Source organism: Notechis scutatus, chromosome 2, assembly GCF_049901735.1.
Source record: "Notechis scutatus isolate UNSWTSFEM ecotype Mainland chromosome 2, rNotScu1.2, whole genome shotgun sequence".
Lineage (NCBI taxonomy): Eukaryota > Metazoa > Chordata > Lepidosauria > Squamata > Elapidae > Notechis > Notechis scutatus.
The window spans coordinates 128,382,943-128,388,945 of NC_142010.1; positions in this window are offsets into that span (position 1 = coordinate 128,382,943).

Sequence of the window (6,003 nt, forward strand, 5' to 3'; positions counted from 1 at the left end):
CCTACTGGCTCCCGCGATGGCGCCGTCCCGCTTTATTGGCCGACGGAGATCCCTCCCAGCCATGACGGCAGAATGATTCTGCAAGAGTTTGGTTGGACCGCGCGCTTCACCGCCGGGAGCTTCCCTTTTCCCCTCCCCCTCGCTCTTCCTTTGAACTGAATTCGCGGGAAAACGAAGCTGTTGCTGCTTCGTCTCTTCCTTCCTCCACCCCCAACCTCTTTCCCCGGCCCCGGAGTGCATGATGGGAAAGAACGCGACTTGGAGCTCTGGATTTGCTCTTCTTTGAACCAGCGACGCGTGTCGGATTGCTAAGAGAAGCAACGGCGACCTGCAAATTCCGTCCGTGTCTCGCGGAACGGTTTTGAAAATCTGAAAAGCGACCACGCGCTAGTAGAGCTGGTCCCACACGTGCTGCGGAGTTTAGTTTGGGGTGCCATCTTTGAGATCCTATCTGTTGGTCAAATTCTACCAGTAGAAATTAATGTCTCGTTGTGGGAACGATTGATGATCCTTTTCTCCCCCCTCCCCCAATTCCCTGTTGCGAACATGTTCTAGTTGTAGGATAGCGTTTGACGCGTCTTTCCTTCCATTGTCTGGTGAAAAAAATATAGGTTGAGGGAGGAAAAAATCATCTTGAGCCCTTAAAAGTGATGGGTGTATATGTAAAGGTTATTCCTTAGCATTGATGCTACAAAACTTGAAAGGTGCAAAATGTTTCTCCTCGCAAGATCTCTGAGACACAACCCAAATGCAAGTTTAAATAAAACAACTACATGCCACAAAATTGTTAAAGGATGTAGTTTCTCTCGTGCAGGTGAACTATTGATAATGATCAAACTACCATAATGTAGCTGTTTTGTTTAGAGTATGAAACAAACACATCGGAAGAATAAATATAAAAATAAAAAGTATTGCAAATGCAGGATATCCTAGTTTGTGAGTTTGTAGTGAAATTCCATGGAAGAGGTGTGTGATTGCTTACTATGTTTATGAACATAGTAAATTAGTAAATTGTCAACAGGGTTGAGGTTTTGGATACACGATGATAAGCATAGCAGAAATAGAATAACAGTTGGAAGGTACCTTGGAGGTCTTCTAATCCAACCCCCTGCCTAAGTAGGAAATCCTATGGAAATGGTTATGCAACATCTTTTTAAATACTTCCAGTGTTGGAGCATTCACAACTTCTGGAGGCAAGTTGTTCCACTGATTAATTGTTCTATCAGGAAATTTCTCCTTAGATCTAGGTTGCTTCTCTCCTTGATTAGTTTCCACCCAAGAGCTTGACTCCCTCTTTTTTGTGGCAGCCCCTGAGATATTGGAGCACTGCTCTCATGTCTCCTCTAGTCCTTCTTTTCATTAAGACTAGACATACCCAGTTCCTGCAACTATTCTTCATATGTTTTAGCCTCCAGTCCCCTAATCACCTTTGTTGCTCTTCTCTGCACTCTTTCTAGAGTCTCAACATCTTTTTATATCATGGCAACCAAAACTGAATGCAGTACATTCAGATATTTTTATTATGGTTCTTAATAAATTTGGTGTGTTCCATGGACCTCTTACCTGGAATGACTCTGCAGCTAATTAATACATGACAAGAAATAAAAGCAGCAAACAGTTTTGATCAAGCTTGTGATACAATAATTGTCACCTATCACTGTCTAGTTTTTAAGAGGCTGGATTACAGTCCATGCTTGCCTGAGGGAATCGCTGAGTCTTCAGACAGTGAATTTGTTTCAGCCTAATTTACCTTACTGACTTGTAAAGAAAATTAGTGTAGGAAGTGCAGTGTGTGTCACTATGAGCTCTTGGAGGAAGGTGGGATAGATTTCGAAGAAATAAATATGCCATTTGCCTGATTCTGGACCTTTTTACCATCTATTTTAGAAACCAAATATAGGGAAAATGATTCTTCATAATGAGTTGTTTTCCTTTCTTTCTTTTAATGTGTGTGCCTTTGAGACAGTTTTTAATTCCTGAATTAGTTTTCTTGCCAAGATTTTTCAGACGTGGGTAGTCCTTATCTGCTTCCCAGGGCTGAGAGAGAACTGCCCAAGGTCACCCAGCTGGCTTTGTGTGCTAGTTTTTATCCTGTTGTCTTAACCCCCACAGTACAGCAAACCAGCTGTCTTGTCTTGATATTATAAGAGTATAACTCAGAAATTTCCATTTTCTCCAATGTAAAAAAACCAGTGTAAACAACTAACTTATGTATTGATACTAAAGGTTTGTTTTCCATGGAAATTCCCAGATGTTGGGATAGTACCAAACATTCATTATTTTGATTACACAACAGGTCTTTTGTTGGCATTGGAATTGGAAGATTAATTTTAGATACTTAATTGGGAATTATAGTGAAAAGGATAGAATTGGCAACTTAGTATTTAAGTTAAAGGTTTAGGAGCAAGAGGGAAAAATTATTGCTTCCATGTAGATTAACAGAACATGAAACTTTCTAATATACATTAATATTAATGAATAGATAAAGTAACAGGTCTCAGTGGCTTAATTCATTTGTGGCTAATATGAGAGATAAAATCTTAGAAGTACATTTTACTCACTGAAAACTGCACTCATTTAATAAGTATAACAGTACATTCTATATTTCAACAGTTAACATGAATGATATTTGATTGGTATTTAAGGGGAAATTGACGTCATAACCTATAGAAAATGATTCGCCTACATACTAGTTGTCCTCCAGATGGAACTAAGTCACAGTTAATTTTGGGTCTGAATAATAAGAAAGATGACTCATAAAAATTCATGCTCAAGTTGATAATATATAATATTATGTAAGATCTCCTGAAATCTAGTCTGTTCACATAAAATCCCACAATTTTTGGACTTAGCTATTTGTCAGGATAAAAATTCAAAAACTTATGTTAGAGATTTCTGCTGCTGATATAAACACAAAGCTTGCTAGTTTAACCAAATAAGACATGTGATTCTCTAGAATATTTATTCCATATATTTACTGCTTTAGGGTATTTTAGTTTTGCCTCTTTGAAACTGCTATTGGTGGAAAAGCATGTTTGACTAGAGATTACCTGATGCTTTGTCTTAAAGCAGAAAGAGATAAAGAAGATACTGGACAGTAACAGGACTCTGTTGATGTGATTATTTAGGAATATTGGGCCACTAATTCTTGTACCGGAAAAAATAGTTAATTTTTTATTTATCTTAATATAAAATGTGATGCCTTGAAATAGTTTATATTGCATTCAAATGAGTTAAAGTGATCATTCTGATGCAGAATAATATAGATAATTCATATTATTTATTTGACTGTGGACCCATATTTTGGTAGAAGCTTACAGCAGTAGACAGATTTACAAGAATTTGCACTATAAATATGAGATTAACATATAGGTCTTGATACATTTGCCCAAGGTAAAACTACTCTAAAATTAATATGTGGTTAAAACATTGTAATAACGATAGTGAATGAAGAACAGCCACTGTCATCTATTCGTTATTCCTTTGACTAAGACTTTAGTCTCTGCTACTTAAAAAATTGATCCTTCACCTCATTAATTTTTTGTTAATATGCTCAAATGGTGAACTTAAAGGTACATGGGAAACATTTACAGGAGATTTTCTGAAAGAGGCAGGAACAAAAGACATGTCAAGTTGCATTTTAGTTTGCATTCCAAATCTACTGAGCAGGGTTCTTACAAATCAAGTTCTTTCTTGCCTGCCAGACACTGCATTTGTTCCTCAGGTCTGAATACTTTTGACAGTCCATAATGTTAATTGTGCTAAGATAATTAGAAGCAGAATATTCTTCACAGTTTTCAGGTATACTTATATAAATTATATAACCTTATAACATCATCCATACATTTGTCCCAGCATTTTCAACATCTTGGTTGTTGCTCATTGTCTCTGTTTTAGCAATTTGCATTTATGAACTTCCAGAATAGAACACTGTTCAGATTATACTGTTCTGCCTGTATTGCTTTCTTTCTAACAATAATGGATCATGTAGAATGGTTTCAGCTTTGCTGTGATGGAAACTATGCCCCAGTTGTGGAATTGTTAAAATTCTGACAAGTTTTCACACATGGTTTTAATGGCCAGTTGGCCAGTATTACAGTGTATTGTAATATAGAAAACATATGAATATTTAGTTTACTTTATTGTCATTGCACCTCGTACAAAGAAATCAAACACCATCTTCAGTGCACATCATGACCATGAAAATAAACACAAACACACATCCTTCACACTCCACACATTGAATTGAAAACACCAACACTACACCAACACTGCACTATACAGTAGAATATTATACATACATACATACATACATACATACATACATACGTGTGTGTGTGTGTGTGTGTGTGTGTGTGTGTGTGTGTGTGTGTGTGTATTATATATATATATATATATATATATATATATATATATATATATATATATATATATATATATATATATATGGATCTTTGGTTATTCGGGTTTTCTCCCGCGTAGAATAACCAAAGATCCACATACAAATACCCGCGAGAACCTCAGAAAACAAATATATATATATATGTATGTATGTATGTATGTATGTATGTTAAGTTTTTGCGGGTACTTACATGTACATATGCATATACATATATACATACATACATACATACATACATATATATATGATACTATAAATATGAATATAAACCATTAAACAAATTTACTGAAGCATGTTGCATAATATTACACAGAAAACATACATATCTGGTCTTACAAAAACCTAGGAGTAAATAAATAATGGAAAAATGTTTATTGAATTAGGATATTTGTTAATCATGTTAATTATGGATAATTTATTACTGTGGAAATAACATGGTCACTTGAATCAGTGAAACAACCCTCACAAGGAAAATATACAGGTAGTTCTTGGCTTACAACCATTCATTTAGTGACCATTTGAAGTTACAACAGCACTGGGAAAAGTGACTTATGGCTATTTTTCACACTTAACGACTGTTGCAGCATCCCTGTGGTCACATGATCAAAATTTGGGCACTTGGCAACTGACCTGTATTTATTTATGATGCTTTAAGTGTCTCAGGGTCATGTGACCACCTTTTATGAACTTCTGACAAGTGAAGTCATTTGGGAAGCCGGATTCAGTTAGCTAACTTAATAACAACTGTGGCAAAAAAGGTCATACAATGGGGCAAAATTCACTTGACAATTGACTGGCTTAGCAATGGAAATTTTGGTCTCAATTGTGGGGTAAGTTGCTGGCTACTTGTATTAAAATTCTGTGGCTATTGGTTTGTCGAAGTACTTTCTCAAATCTGTGTTTTATATGATCAGAAAGCCTTTGCTTATCTTCCCCATCCTGAAGCAAATTCAGACAACCAAGATGGTGTTTTTTTTCTGCTTTACCTGGCATGGGTTCCTTCAGGGAATCCTGAAATTGGAATTTTGCAATAATAAAGAGCATTGTCTGCTGAAAATTCCTTAGGATCTTGCCACTGGAGCAGCAGGGTGATTATTAAACACAGTTTAGAGATGCTCTCTCATGAGATAAATTGACTACAATGGGTGCAATGCTTGCTTCTAGCCTACAACTGCAGCAGTACATAAACCAAACAGGGTTTTGACATTCGGAAACACAAAGCTGGAAGTGGAAAACATCTCATTTGGTGTGCCATTTTTTTCCTGTAAGAAAGCGGGTTTTTCTAAGCAAAGCATTAACGGACGATTCCCTCACTCTATCAATTCCGTTAATACGGTAGTACAGAGAAAGTCCCTAATTTAACTAGTGGGACCGTGAAAATCTCTTCTATCCCAAACAGATAATTACCCTGGAGGGTAGAGCTGGGTTGTTCCCATTTCGTTTTTTACTGCCCTTCTTTGGAACATTTTTTTTTCTTTTTCCTAATAACTTATAGCCAGACATGGAGCACAAACGGCGTATTCCTGTGATTTTTTTCCTCCCCTGTCCGAAACCAGAAAGGCTGCAATTATTCCAGGAGCCGCAAGGTGGAAGCACCGGGA